Genomic DNA, 14,224 nt, shown 5'->3' on the forward strand with positions numbered 1-14,224 from the left:
TACAACCATCAAAAAAAACAAAACAAAAAACAAAACAAAAAAAAACCAAAAAAAACCCCAGCATCTGAAAGGTCAGAGGTTTATCAAATACCTTTAATCGCCAGAACAGCATGATGGCTGCTCAGAAACAGGGTGTGATTTAGACTTCCATTCCAGCTTCATGATGATTCAAAGGTGAGAGAGACAGGAATGGAGCCTATTTCTCCAACCACTCATAACCATGGCTGAGATGATAAATGACCTCAGTTTCCACATGTGCCTCTGTCATGTGGGGGAAGAAGGAGGGCAGCTATCGTTCTTAAGCTCCCACCTTCACTCTACTCAATTAAGTACCTTGGAGGGAATAATTATTCCCAGAGCAGAGAACGCAGAACACAGCAGATGCATCATGCCAGTGTATGGGAAGCAGTGAGGGAACTTTGGATTGAAACTAACTAGCATTTTCCCTCCCTTTCCTCCAGTTCCTTGGGCACTGCTGATGGATGACACTCTCACCTTAAAAAGTGTATCTGGGGAGAACACACCTGGTCAGCAAATGAGCACATACAGAGAAGCAGCCTGGCAGTGTGCAGAATGCAACTCCTTTATTGCTGAGTTGACAAAGTAGAGACAAAGGCATCTTCAGTTTTCCAGGTACTAAAATAGGAAGGACCAGAAGCCAGGAGGATGACCAGGGCAAGACGCCTGGGCTGGAAATGGATTTTGGTGGCAGTGAACATCCTAAGACAAAACCAAGCAGCAGGAACAAGTTTTCTTTGTTCCCCTGGATTGACGTTTTGTCTTTTATGTTTCTACTCCCTCCCTACCAGGTAACCAGAATTCTCATTCTCCCTCCAGATCCTGCTTTTAGGAATAACCCTATGTATGCCTGCAGACCAAAGTATTGATACCAAAGTATCAATGTTTAATATGGTTCAGTGTGTTTCCTCTCCCAGGAACATCTGTAGAATCCATTTGACTTAATTCAAAGGAATAAAATACTAAATTACAGAATTTTAAAAATGAGTAGAGGAACTTCAGGGACAGGGTAGGGAAAGAAAGGACAGAGACCTGCATGGCGAGTACTGGTTCCCCTAAGGCTCACCCTGACACTGGGACAGCTTGATCTACAAGCTAAGTGGCAGAGGAAAGGGATGCCCATAGAGAGATAAGCAAAGCAGTAATTATTTTACAGAACAGTTTATCCTGGGAATTACAAAACTCAGCTTACAATAATTTCACTAACTCAACAAATATTTATTGAGGGGCAACAATGAAGATGCGTGGATGAATTAACATGTGGCTCATATTCTTAGTCATTTCTTGTCTAAAGGTGGTAAGGACAAGGTAGTGATGAGATCTGAGTATTTCAAGTGCAGTCACAGAGGTATACACAAGTCCTCAAAGCCACATTTTACACCTCAGGAGACAGAACCAGACTTTACCTACAGCTCACATTCTTCTACAGGTGAGTCACTGTGCCTCTTTCTTCTTTCTTTTCTTTTTACCCTTCTCTTTTTGATCTACCTGGTTGTACTTCATCTCATTCTTTTTCCTCTTCCCACCCACACCCCCATCCTGCTGTTTTCTGATCTTTCTTTCCAAGAGCACACAGTGGCTTTCTTTGTAAAGATTTCTGTGTGTTTACAAAAGTTGAAGTGATTCTCTTTCATGTGTTCAGTATTGGCCCAAAGGTTTAGTTCTAGATTTTTTATTCTGGCTTCATGAGAGAAAGGAGAAAGTCTTGTGTGTGTGTGTGTAAGTACATGTGCACTTAAGCATTGCCCCTGAAGAATCATCACATACACACATGTGCATACATGCACACAAGCACACAGCTCTCCCAAAGAACCTTGGAGGCCTCTGCCCCTCATTCCTGGGAGAATTGCTCTAGCAACAGGACCACAAGGTGCAGTCACTTCCCAGGGACTGGCAACTGTTCCCATAACCATTCCTGTGCTCAGCCTTTCAGCCCTTTATTGCATTGTCATTCATCCCAAGTGCAACTGTAATTGATATCTCTGCTAGATGGACACCTGCTAACAAAAGGCCATATGTAGTAGTCAGTGTAATATATACCCCCCCACCCCAACTCCATTAGGCATCTAGACCCTAGCCCTCTCCATCTACCCATCAGTCAGAGTACCCAGTGCAAGGTCCTCCTCTCCCATGGAGGTGATTCCGTCTTGGCCAATCCAGTCAGTGCTGCCACCCTGTGGTCTTCTGAACAACTTGTATCACTTGTACTTCCTAGATTTCAATTTGGGTTGTACTTTTTATTGTTAATTTTCCAAATGCCAGTGAGTTGCTTTGTTTTCCCTAACTGCTTTAAACTCTTCAAAAGCTACAATATCTCTATAACTTCCCAGGGAAACTTGCCAATCATCATGAACAGCTCTTTATTGATTGCTTGCCTGGCCTCCAACTGTGAGAAAAGAAACATCAAAGAAACCACAGTCTTAGGTTGATTTTAGAACCCCTGCTGCCAGGACTCTCTTTTCGTTTACATTTACACATATGTTTATACCTATCCGGTCTCTCAAGTACAGTGTGGCTGGTTTGTTTGCTCAAAGTGATTCTGAACAAAAGCCCTGACTGAGCAGGCTATTCTGTCTCTTTGTGGGCACAGGATACTTTCCGCTGACTTTCCGTTTCATAAACGAAGCTTTACATACCAATGTGTTACAAACGTCTTTCCTGTTTTCTTCATCCCTATTTTCCTCTTTCCGAGAGTCACAAAAGCTTCAGGCAAAGCTTGAGAGGACTCACCAGGTGGTAGAGAAAATTACTGTCTACAATCTACAGGTATTAAGAAAGCCCCAAACCCCACAAACAATGTAGAGCACTGACTGCGAAATCTCTTGTATTCCAAATCAGTCAGAAACTACTGAGGAATGTACTCATGGCTGGAAGGGACACAAAGCATCTGCAGAGAAGGCTGAAAAGATTAATCGAGATCTGGAAACTAGGACCCTGGAGAGGAAATGTTTATGAGTTCATTGTCCTGAAGAAAAGGGTGCTGTAAAGTGACTTCCTGGTGATCTTGAATACATAAAGTGTTGTTATAAGAAGAGGAGAGGCCTACCATCTGGGTAGGTGCTCAGTGACCATTCATTCATGATGAAGCTAGTAACCAACTCTTCACCATCTTTAACAAGAACTGCAAAAGAGGACTTGACCTTTTATTATAGCGATTGGGACTCTGGTTAGATATTACAATGACCTTTTCTACAATGAGGGTTGTTAAAAACCTGAACTGTATTTCTGTGGGAGATTGTGAAATCTCCTTTCAGAAAGTCTCTAAAAAACCGCACGACTTTACAGTACTCTCCAGTTATTTTATTTTAGTTTTGTGGCCAAAGCTGGGGAGAAGGACTAAATGACCTTTCAAAGACCCTTTGAACTTCACAGTTCAGGGAATGCGTATTAACGAGGTTGATGGCTTAATGCCTGATAGTCATATCCAGTCATTTACTGTCACCAATGTGCCCAAAGGACTCTATAGAAGGGCTTTTTAGTTGGTTTTCCTCCTCTTTACATAACTCCCCTCTAAAAGATGTATTAATGTCAGCCACTTACTAATGGAAATTTAACTCAGTGCTCATGTTACGACCTTAACTATATACCAGATTAGAATCTATTTTGCAGGATTCAGATAAGTGACTGAGAATTAACATAGGAACATAGCGAGTACCTTTCCAAACATATGATATTCTGTTTTATCTCCTATTGGATATTGCAGAATGCCATTGCTCCCATTTCAGAAAAACAAACATACTTGAATTGGTATATATAAGAGGAAGTGAATTACTAAGGAATCCATATGATAAATATAGCACATCCTGAGAAGGGTAAGACAAACAGAAAACGAGGCAGCCAGCCATGGAGATGGAATCCCATAGAAGGCCAGGTAACAGGCGCCCCAGGAAGCACTCTCAGCACAGGAGGTGGTGTTGATACAAAGTTCCCTGCCAAAATATTTAATTGCATGCTGAAATATGATGGAACAGAAGTTATTGTTAAAGTTCTTTATATGTGCTGTCAACAAGAAGGAAACTTTTTTTTCTTTAATGCATCAGAAAATAGCTTTTAAATGGTTAGCCATGGCCAACCATGCTAAGCAATTTCAATTATATTTGCAATTTTTAGAATCTTGTAACATTTTTGCCTTTCCAATTTCCCAAACTCCAAAATCTCATTTTGCTATTGTAGTTGTTGTTTTACTGCTGTAATGACAATAACAGCTATATCTTAAAAAGCACTTAGAAGGCACTGTTTTAGGACTTTACATTTATTCATTCATTTTAATCTTCCAACAACGTTCAAAAAATATCTTCACTGAGATGTGTAAACTGAGGCGAGAGAATTACTTGCCTTTCTCAAAGCCTCATGATTGATAAGTAGAAGTGGGACTCAATCCCATGCAATCTGGCTCCAGAATCAATGCTTTGGATCACTCTCTATCCAGTTGTTGACCTGTGTCTTCCTGATCACACAGTGTGACTATCTCTCAGGAACCACAGTAACTCAGTAACTGAGCACTAACCTTATGCTGACTTCTCTTTCTCTAAGAACTATCCAGATGATCACATTTGCATCCTCATAAATAAAACCTATGAGGTAGGTATTATATATTAACATCTTATTTTACTGATCATGACACAGTGTCAAGCAAGTTAATAACTTGGTAAATGGCAAAGTGAGGCTTTGAACACATGTCCATCTTCACTCCCAAGCTGCTTAACCATGACGCAGTGTCTCTTCCTTGTGTCTCCTCTCTGCTCTCTCCATACTGGCACCCGAGTTAACTTGCCCTGCTGGAGGAAGTCACCATAGCACTGGCATCATTGAAACACTGATGCTATGCAACCTCACCTAGGCTTTTCTTGCAACTCAGTAATAATTTTATTCACATTCTATGGCCAAATAGTGCTTTCCGCACAACAGCTGTTCTGAACTTTGTCCCTTTCCTTCCCTACTCCTCACTTGCCCTCTTTCTTGTTGAAAACATGGAGACTAGCCTATGTGAGTTCACTCCCCTGCAACTCAAAATTCCTCTGTTCCTTCATCCAATTTTCTGTTTTTTCTGTTCCCTGAAGAGCTGCCCCATGAGGACCTGGCCTCATGCATTATTCTCTTTTGGTCTTGCATCTTCAAATTTTTCCTCCACAGCTAGGCCTTACCCCCTGCCTACAAACACAGTCTAGTCTCTCTAATCACCTCTCCCCAAATCCTTCCCTCAACTTATTCTCTCACAAACTTCTCAAACATGTCGCCTTTTTACATCTACTGATTTCTCAGCTCTTTGTCTACAAGAACTTTAAGCATTTTTTAACATTAAATATTTCTTAATGCTTGTTCCATGATCTTCCCAATCAGTTAACACCTTACTGTTAACATAAAAATGAACAAAGAGAAGTAATACATATATAAGATTAGAAAATGTTCTAGGAAGTATAAAAAGGTACATATACTATGCAAAAAGCAAGCTTGCCTTCTTCCAACTACCACTTCTCCAAAAGTAATCACTCTTGATAGTATCTTATGTGCCCTTTAAGAAAAAAAAAATATGTAAATGTCCTCTATTTGTTTTTATTTTCCTTTCTCTACCCTAAAGGTTCTATATTATACTTCCTTTACTATACTTTCCTTTAAGAAAATGTATGCTCTCTTGTCAATGACTTATCAGAACATAATACGCCTACTTCATTCCTTTTTTTGTTTTGTTTTTTTGAGACAGAGTTTTGCTCTTGTTGCCCAGAGTAGAGTGCAATGGCACGATCTCGGCTCACTGCAACCTCTGCCTCCCGGGTTCAAGTGATTCTCCTGCCTCAGCCTCCGGAGTAGCTGGAATTACAGGCATGTGCCACCACTCTCGGCTAATTTTGTATTTTTAGTAGAGACTGGGTTTATCCATGTTGGTCAGGCTGGTCTCGAACTCCCAACCTCAGGTGATCTGCTAGCCTCGGTCTCCCAAAGTGCTGGGATTACAGGTGTGAGCCACTGCGCCTGGCCAGCTTCATTCCTTTTTAATTTGCCTAGCCCATACTCATTTATTTAACTACTCCCCTACTGCTACATCATTTGATTGTTTCCATACCCTGTAAAGTCTGTGTTTGCCCAAACCACGGTTCTCTTGAAGGTCGTTTGCAACTGCATCAACTGTAACGTTCTTCGTCTTATTCTTTACCACTGCTCTGCAGCAATAGACAAGAATAGCAAACTTTCTTTTGGAAAAAAACTGCCCCTTAAATTTGATTCTCTTGAAGTTTGACCTGTTCTTTACTGATTGTTTAGTAACTACCCTTCATTCTCCTAGTTCTAAATAGGCAGGCTTTAAAGTTCAGTTCTTGGCCCTTTTTCCTTTCTCTGTTCTCATCTAATTGGATAATCACTCACATAGAGACATTCACATAGAGATCAAGATTTCCTTGATCCTGAACAGTCTCAGATTAACATCTCCTGCCTCATCTTCTCTCTGAAGATCTGATGACATATTTCCTTCCTGCTCGCTGGGCAAAACCACCAGCATCTTGTGCTCACATCTCACATTTGTCATCTGATTTACAGATTCATCATCATCATTCATTCTTACCTCTTCAAGTATGTTCTTCTCTTGAATTCTCCTATTTCTGGTAATGCCACCACCAGGGACATGGCTTGAGATCAAAGACTCATCTCTGAATCTGTTTCCATTCACTCCCTCCTCAAACCACTCACATATCTGAGTGATTATGTCTCTAGTGCCTCTCCCATCTCAATTTCCAAAGAAGACATCCCAGTGGACACCCACATGGGACAGTCCCCTCCACCTATACCCCCAGTCTTTGATTACTTGGAACCATTTTACCTGTGGATGACTTCCCAAACCCTGTTCTAGTATGGCCACCCCGACACCTTTCATGACTCTGCAGGATGGACTGGGTCCACTCCTGGTGGACTTCTTTCACTGCTCAAGACATTTCATGCTCTGCTCACACTACAGTTCAATGCCCACTTCTCATCTACACGAACCCTATTCTCTGGTCAAACCTGACTACTCATTTTTTTCAAGTAGACCGTGTACTTTTGCAGACTTACTTTTGGCTCCAAATTTTTACCCTCAACGAGAGGTTCTCTCCTCCAATATCTGCTTCAATTCTAACCATCCTTACAAGGTTGGCAACAAAGGTCATCTATTTCATAAAATATTTTTGATAGTTCCCATTCAGACATGTTTACAGCTCCTTTTAGTAAGCTTGCCAGATTGAACAAATAAAAGTTTGACACACAGTTAACTCTAAATTTCAGATAAAAAAATGAGTAGCTTTAGCACAAGTGTTTTCCATGTAATATTTGGGGCATATTTATCCTAAACATTTATTTGATGTGTCTTTGAAATTTGAATGTAATGGAGGGTCCTGTATTGTATCTGGTAATTTCATCTTTGAACTATAAAAGAACTGTGCTTTTGCCCATCAGATGGGGAGACAAAATTGAAACAGAAGACAGGGTCAAAAAGAGCAGAATTTGAACTCCAGCTCTTGAGAAAACGACTTCACTTTATGTATTATTTTGAAAACTGAAGATATAAACTCTACAAATTTTTAGTTACTGAGAGGTAGAGAGATTCGGCTTTTAAATTCACATTTTTAACGAGCAACCAAGTTATTCTGGTGCTAAAGAACATACTATTAATAGTTTATCACTTACTTGTGTCTGTGCTTAGGTCTGAGGTATTTAATTAACAAAATCCCATCATGTCCATTAAGGGCAGAGTCAGCAAAATCATTGAAAATTGTAGTAAGAAAAGACATATACTTATGCTGGAATAAACATTAGATCATAAAAAATAGAAACTAGTAAAAAAAATTACAAATGTTGCACATATATATGGGTTGAATTGGTTCACAGTAGGAATGATTCTGAAGGATGAAGCAAGTCAGGCAATTTTCAGAAAGTGCTATATTTATGTAATTGAAAATAATAAGCAGGAGATGAGGAAAAATGGACAAAATAGGAAAAAAAAAAAAAAAAAAACCCGTTTGAGAGAGTGGTTAGAGCATCAGCATCAATGCCAGTAGCCTAATGCTAGCTTAGGAGAGCCTAGAAATCTTTTGAGAACTGAAAGGTATGACCAAAGGCACAGATGGTTTTGTGGGTTCAAGATCCTAATTAAGTCTCCATAGCCTAAAAGGACATGCCAAGTTGCCAGTGCAGCCCCCACAGCCTCTGAGGAATTCTGTACCCGGTGAAGATCATAAAGAATATGGATCAACATGATCTCACTCTGAATGAACCTAGTGCATTCTGGGGAAAGGTGCAGAATGGGAATTTTCTTCAGTGAGAAGAGCACGCCTACTTTTCAGACTTTAAGGATGCATTAAAGCCATTGTTTGGTGGAAATGATTTCAAGATGCACACATTTTGGGCTTTAACCTAGTGTCTGGCACAGAGTAGATGATTATTACAAGTAGTTTCCTTACTTTTCTCAAATCACTTATCTTCTTTCTGCTTTGTGTTAAAATTGTAGGGAAGATACATTTCTTGTTTCACAGAGCCAAGATTATTTGTATATGACAATTGTACAATAAATGTCCTCTACATGAATGAATAAAATTGACTATACTGAAGGAAAATCTTGATTTTCTCTTTCTTTTTGAAATGGAGTCTAGCTCTATCATCCAGGCTGGAGTGCAGTGGTGCGATCTTGACTCACTGTAACCTCTGCCTCCCAGGTTCAAGCGATTCTTCTGCCTCAGCCTCCCGAGTAGCTGGGATGGCAGGCACCTGCCACCACACCCGGATAATTTTTGTACTTTTAGTAGAGATGGGGTTTCACCATATCGGCCAGGTTGGTCTCAAACTCCTGACCTCGTGATCCACCCACCTTGGCCTCCCAAAGTGCTAGTATTACAGGCATGGCCAATTTTCTTTTACTTTAACACTAAAAGGTCCAGTGAGAAGTTAGCAGGAAGAACGAAAACCACAGCACAACAAATATTTATTGAATATCTACATGCTACACTCTGTGGTAAATTCAACAGGTGTAATGATGAATAAAACTCTATACTGTATGTCAGATGGCAGGGACTATGTCTATCAGATAGGGAATCCAGACCCGAATAAAGGCAATGAAAATATAGAACAAAAATAGGGGACATTTTGATACCGAGGCAACTTACAAGAGCAACTAACTCAAACTTAGGGTGGGAAGGTGAAGGCCTTGCAGACCTGAAATCTAAGCTGAAAACCGAAGGAAGAATAAGTTAAGCAGGTTAAGTGTTAGGCTGAGGGAAAGAGACTTAGTCAGAAGTAACAGAACACGTAAGGGAAACTATAGGCCAAGATGGGCACCAGGCATTCAAACTGAGCGGCTTTGTTTTGCTGAGGAATACAGCAGTGGTGAGAGGGTAGGAAGGAAAATACCTAACGGTGATTAAGAAAAGAAGCTGGGGCCCAGCGCGGTGGCTCATGCCTGTAATCCCAGTACTTTGGGAGGTCGAGGCAGGCGGATCACCTGAGGTCAGGAGTTTGAGATGGGCCTGGTCAATGTGGTGAAACTCTGTCTTTACTAAAAATACAAAAATTAGCCAGGCATGGTGGCAGGCACCTGTAATCTCAGCTACTTGGGAGGCTAAGGCAGGAGAATCGCTTGAACCCAGGAGGCAGAAGTTGCCATGAGCCAAGATCGCACCACTGCACTTCAGCCCAAGTGACAAGGCAAGACTTGGTCTCAAAAAAAAAAAAAAAAAAATAGAAAGCTGAGACCAGATCATATACATGATAAGTGCTCTAGACTTCCTCTTAAGAATAACACTGAGCTACTGGAGTGTAATGTGATCAGGATTTGTTTTAGATAGATCTGATAAAGTGATGCAGGACAAGGACAAGACTGGCTACAAAGAGGCAACTCTAGAAATCCTGGTATGCGAATGAAGATGGCCTGAACTTTTAGACTTCTGGACACCATTTTCCTTTCATTTGGTTTTTCTCTTACTCCTTGGGCTGTTACTTTTCTTTCTTCCTTGTAGTGACTCCTGACCTCCTCTACATCTAAATGTTAATGTGCGTAAGGGTTCCATCCTCAGGTCTTTTCTCTTCTCTCTTCAACCATTATCTAGTGATCTCATCCAACCTAAGGGCTTTAAATATCATCCAGACACTGACAAGCCCCAAATTTATGGTACCAGCCCACACAGTTCTCTGACTTCTAGACTCTCTGGCCAATGTCAACTGTCTACTGAATCTCTCCATTTAGATGTTTAATAGGTATCTCAAACTTAGCATTTACAACACTGAACTCCTGATTCTCCCTCCAGTTTTGCTATGCCAAGTTTTCCTCATACCAGTAATGGCCAACTCCATTCTTCCAGTTGCATAGCCAAAATTTTGGAATTATCCATAATGTTTTTCTTTCTCTTGTACTCTACACCCAAAACATCAGAAAATCCTTTTGACTCTGCTGTCAAAAGATATCCAGAATGTGACCCATTTTTACAATTCCTCTTGCTACATAGCTGGCTCAAGCCACAATCATCTTAAAGTTAGATTAAGAGCCTAGGTATTGTAACAGATTATTGTTACAATAGGTCATTGTGACAGATCTCCTTGCTTCTGCCCTGGTTCCTTATAGGTTTACACTCAACATAGCAGTTAAGAGTTTATCCTTGAATATATTAGGTCATGTCACTCTGAATAAAAACCCTGAATGGTTTCCCAACTTCCTCAGAGTGAAAGTCAAATTCCTTATAGTAGCCTTTAACAAACTCAAACTATAACAAAACAAAGTCTTCTTCCCTCATCTCGCTTCTCTGACCTTAGCTATTACTATTCTCCACTTCTCATTCTGTTGCCGACATCCTGGTCTCCTTGCTGGCCCTTAGAGACTCCAACCAAACTCCCACCTCATAGCATTTGTGTCCTGCTGTTTCCTTTGCCTTGACTGCTCATACCGCATCTACCCAGAGTGTTTGTTTCCTTGTTTTTCTCCCCTCAGGTCTATTCTCAAACATTTTTATTTTATTTTGTTTTGTTTTATTTTTGAGACAGAGTCTTGCTCTGTCGCCCAAGCTGGAGTGCAGTGGCACAATCTCAGCTCACTGCAACCTCCACCTCCCAGGTTCAAGTGATTCTCTTGCCTCAGCCTCCTGAGTAGTTGGGATTACAGGTGCACGCCATCACACCTGGCTAAATTTTGTATTTTGAGTAGAGATGAGGTTTCATCACATTGACCAGGCTGGTCTCCAACTCCTCACCTCAAGTGACCTACCTGTCGAAGTCTCCCAAAATGCTGGGATTACAGGAATGAACCACCACGTCCGGCTACATAACTTGATTATAGAAACCCCTGAACACTCTACATCAAAAAGCATCACTCACTCTAACCCTGTCAGTGCCCCCCACCCTGCTCTGCTTCTCTTCATAACACTTACCACCACTCAGCACTATGCATTTTCTGGTTTGTTTATTCCTGTCTTTCCTCACTAACATGTGAGCTTGATAGAAGGAGAAACTGTATGTGTTTTGCTCAGTGTTGATTCTCCAACACCCAGAACACCTCCTAGTACAAGGTCAGCACTTAGTAAGTTGCTGAAGGAAGGAAGGGATAGGTTTGAGCAGAGTGGAGATGGAGATCAGCGGATGAACTTGAGATCTAGTAGGTGGCAGAAGAGTCAGATTGTGATGAATTGTTGGGTATTGAGCAGGAAAAGGGAGGTGAAGGAAATAAGAGGACTCTAGGAGGCTATCCAAGTTTCTGCCCTATACACAGAGTTGATGGTATACTGTTCCCTGAAATAGAGAAGATGGGAAAAGGATTTGATTAAGGACAGGGACAGAAAAGGATAATTTCAACTTTGAGGAAATTGAGATTAAGGTTATTAGGACATATTCAACTGAATATATCCTAGAGGTAGCTGGCTCTGGAACCATTAACTGAGTTTGTGTTGAGCACTCATCTCTGTTAGGTACAAAACTGCATGGAAAGGAGATGAAGAGAGACTGCATAGTGTGGAGTTATCTTCCAGGGAAAAGCTAAATCCTTTTCACCCCTTCAGGTGAATTTACCAAACCAGCTGCTACTCAGAAGCTCACAGCCTTTCAGAAAAAGGCATTCTCTAAGACTCCAAAGAGTCTTATTGTCTCAACGCAACCATTATTCAGTTTGACTCTGGGGGTGCGTGTTTGCCATTCAGAACCTACCATATTTTACTGCACCTCCTGACATTGTTACACAACATTTATTGAAAGCACATTTGATGGTAATGAAGTTTCTATTAACTATGATTAAATCTCATAAAGCACCTGAAGATAATTTAAGATGTGCAGAAGCAGAAAATGAAACATTCGGTTTAGTACATTAGGAAACGTAATTGATTAAATTATCTCATTTACAATAAGTGCTTTCATGAGCTATGCAGTGCACATATTTTCCCCAGTTTGTCATTATGATTTGCCAACAGATATCTTAAGACTCCACTTTCTTTTTACACCTCCCTGCAACTCTGAGCTTGTGCCTCTGCCCGTCTGCTCATGGAGCACTCTGTGCAGAGCTCTGAGTGATGTTTCCTATCTGCCAGGCCTTATGGAAGATCATGTGTATGGCTATATATAGGCACAGGTTGTTTCTCAATTAGCTTCATAATTGACTTTGATTTTGCATCAGTGATGATTCATGTAGTCTCACACTAAGCCTCTCTTTCACTGAACAACTGCAGCCTGAATTTCTATAATGCACTCCTAACCATGCAGCTTACAGAACCCTGATCAGATTCCTCTGGGAGCCTTTTGCAATCACATTGATTCTCTAAGGTCTTATTTTTAGAGAAATCACAAATTAAAACAGTTTAAGCGATTCCATTGCAGTATCCAGCAATTAAGCATGGTGCTCAGGAGCGAGAACCCCAAGCAAAAACTAATTCTGAAGTCCCTAAGGACTAGAAATAGCTTCTGTGGGGTTTATGGCTGGAAGTACAGATGTAACCAAATTAGAATGGCACAAGACTCACAAACTAAGCGTGAAATTAATTTTAAAAACACATACATGCATTTCTAAGTAACTCTCACATTGACCACCCCATGGATACCTATGATCTTTTTTGTGCTATACAACAGAATCAGTGGACAGCATGCACCATGTGGCCGGGAGGAAGGTAACAGTCCACTTACTCCACCTGTCATCCTGAGGGTCCTGACACAAGCACAGGGCAAATATTCAGTGATCTGTTTCTTTCTCTTTCCCTCAATTCCCATACACATGAACACACATATACACAGCCAGGTGCCCCCAAACTCAGTCTTCCCATAAATTCAAAATCAAACATACATGATATCAGAGGACCAATACTTAAGTAGTAATGATTTTTTTTAATGGGCAGCAGACAGCAGGGAAATAAGTGTAAATGTTTATTTTTGCTGTTTTCCCAAATTCTCAGACTTTGCAAGTAATGATATCTTTTTATCTCCAGTCTTCCTGAAGCCACATAAGGAAATAGGAAAAGAATGGCTTTACTGGATTTTTCCCTCATGTCTTGTGACCCCTGTCCCAAGGTACCTATTTCTGTCTATCCTCACAGGGTCTTAATTCTCTCAAAGAAGTTAGCTCATAATAGCTATCAACTCTTCCAAGCTCTTTGAATTTTAATACCCTGGGATTTAAAAGATCAAAAGTCATTCAGTTGCTACTAGAATGAGAGATGCTAGGCAGGGACATCTTTCACAAGCTTTACAACCAAACCAGCCAGGCAGTTGTCTAATCTCCTATTAATGACAGCTGTATTAATGTTGCCCCAGTATCTTGAAGTTTCCCTAGCTTCCTTTACATATTTTTGATGTATGAGAATGATTTGGGGAACATATTAACACATAGATTCTCAGGAGCTCCTCAACCAGGAATTCAAATTTATTTGTTCTGTTCTGAGGTGGTGCATATTTAATTTAACAAGCTCCGGCCACACTCTGAGATTCTGATGTATGTGGATTCTGATCTACCTTTTGAGAAACATTTTTCTAAGACTATGGTTCTCAGCCCCACCTGCACCTTGGAGTCACCTGAGGAGTTTTGAAAAATAGAGATTCCCGGATCCTGAAAACTCTCCACCTTAAATTCTGATAGCCTTGATACAGCCTGGAAACTGGGAATTTTAAAAGGTGTCCAGGTGATACTAAAGAGCATAAGGTCAAATGCCATACTGCTAGCCATTCCAGCCATCTCCTCTCTCCAACTCTACAGGAAGCATAAAGTGAAGACAATTCAAAGGCTCTC

General features: G+C 40.7%; 1 protein-coding gene and 1 long non-coding RNA gene across 9 annotated transcripts in view; one reads left to right on the top strand and one right to left on the bottom strand.

The window, feature by feature from the left end:
- LOC139355872 (uncharacterized) overlaps positions 1-14,224 on the top strand; it is a 404,625-nt gene that overhangs the window by 375,153 nt on the left and 15,248 nt on the right. The window lies entirely within an intron of this gene.
- LOC105476601 (unc-5 netrin receptor D) overlaps positions 1-14,224 on the bottom strand; it is a 571,609-nt gene that overhangs the window by 80,208 nt on the left and 477,177 nt on the right. The gene's annotated exons all lie outside the window — the stretch shown is intronic.

Source organism: Macaca nemestrina, chromosome 8, assembly GCF_043159975.1.
Source record: "Macaca nemestrina isolate mMacNem1 chromosome 8, mMacNem.hap1, whole genome shotgun sequence".
Lineage (NCBI taxonomy): Eukaryota > Metazoa > Chordata > Mammalia > Primates > Cercopithecidae > Macaca > Macaca nemestrina.